Here is a 1,922-nt window from a genome sequence, read left to right on the forward strand (position 1 = left end):
GCCGTGGGAGTTTGAGGACAAATCGGCTCGGCCCAAGCCAAGTAAAAAGTGCAAGTGCGTGTTGTCCTAAGTAGCGTATGTATGTATATATGGAAAGAACTCAAGTGAGGCCATCGCTACTGTGTGCATGTGATGGATGAAGAACCTTAACTGATCCACAGCATCAGGAACTTCTTATGCAACACCCAGCGAAGGTTCTTCATCCATCACATGCACACAGTAGCGATGGCCTCACTTGAGTTCTTTCCATATATACATACATACGCTACTTAGGACAACACGCACTTGCACTTAGTACTTGGCTTGGGCCGAGCCGATTTGTCCTCAAACTCCCACGGCCTGCTCCCGTCTGGCCTTGTAGCTCAGTCGGTAGAGCAACGGTGATCTAATCCGGAGGTCGTGGGTTCGATTCCCACCCGGGTCAGAGATTTTTCTCTGTCCTTGGGTGTTGCATAAGAAGTTCCTGATGCTGTGGATCAGCGAAGGTTCGTCATCCATCTCATGCACACAGTAGCGATGGCCTCACTTGAGTTCTTTCCATATATACATACATACGCTACTTAGGACAACACGCACTTGCACTTGCAATTTTAATTCGCTGTCGGCATTTTTTGATCAGTCAGTGAAAAAATTGGAACTTTTAGATTTTTAGGTGCGAACAGAGCCTTTCGTTTCGCAGTCCATCTGACCAAAAGAAACTGAAGGCTCTGGAAACGATAATCGACATAGCCCGGAGGTTTAGTCGCTTGGGTTTGCTAAAATTAGCGGAAGTGAGTTTCGTAGATAATCATAACTTCGGAGAATGCCAATCATTATACGTTAGGCGTGGCAAGAGGCGACTAAAGCGATATTGTTTTCTTTTACATTAGAAATGGGGTAGGAACAAAGTGGTTTCGTTTCCCAGGCATTTTGTTTCAGACTGAATGAATGCTGAGAACAGCAAATCAATTTTGAGTTGCCTAAAATATATACGATTGGTTTTGTGTAAATAAGCTACCGGTAACATTAAATCTAAAAATCTTATTTTTCAACCTCGACAGAAGGTAAACTATAACCTCCTTCCTCCAGTTTAACTTTTGAACGGGTAGTCTTGAATCTTGCCTTTTTAAGGTAAATGCGTTCGACATTGATCGAAAGAAGTAAACGAGCGAGTAGATTTTGACAGTTCGCAAGGGAGATTGTTTTCATCAATTCCCCGCGTGCGTCATCAGTAACTCGATATGCGCTCGCATACTAAGAATTTCCTTTTTGGCTATGACGTGGTCGACCTTTACACACCTCATATATCTCATTTCACAAGCAGCTGACCTTAGGTCTGCCTTTAAGTGAAGTTTGAGTGAGAAGAAGTCACTGGCCTTAACCTTTGACCACTTCACTGTGGCAAACTGATATGTGAGTTGTCCTTGCTTTCTTTCTTTCTTTCAATTGTAGTAACTCTTTCTGGAACACGAGTCGAGTCTTTTGGTAGCATAAATTTGAACGAGGCCGTTCAGCAGTCAAGCGTGCCTGTGCAAAGGTTTTAAAAAGGTTTCTAAAAAGGTTTAAAAAGGTTTTAAAAGCTACGGATAAAAGTCATCCCGAATCGAGGTGTGCTGCTTTGTGTTTCACTTTAATAAGTGCGACTTCACTAGTGTTCCAACGTTTTATATGTTTGCATTGTGAATTCTCTGATTTCATTTCTTTCCACAGGCTTTTGCTTCGCTTTTTGTCGGCCATTGTATACGTTTTTGCATTCTTTACAATGTACTTAAATTTCTGTTTACGAAAACCCTTAACAGGGATTTATTGGTGCACAAAAAATTGCTATTTCATTATCTGCAATGCGTTTAAATTTACAAATAGTAAACAGTTGAGCTTGCATCATCGAGTTACAGCTCCTCACGGGAGATCGAAAGAAGCGCATGAATCGCACAAAGCTACAC

General features: G+C 42.0%; 1 non-coding gene across 1 annotated transcript; it reads left to right on the forward strand.

Annotated features, from left to right (window-relative positions):
• Positions 1 to 351: 351 nt before the first annotated feature.
• Positions 352 to 424, forward strand: Trnar-ucu (transfer RNA arginine (anticodon UCU)). The gene has a single exon. It is a non-coding gene; the product is annotated as a tRNA-Arg (tRNA).
• Positions 425 to 1,922: the final 1,498 nt, after the last annotated feature.

This window comes from Montipora capricornis, chromosome 3 (assembly GCF_036669925.1).
Source record: "Montipora capricornis isolate CH-2021 chromosome 3, ASM3666992v2, whole genome shotgun sequence".
NCBI lineage: Eukaryota > Metazoa > Cnidaria > Anthozoa > Scleractinia > Acroporidae > Montipora > Montipora capricornis.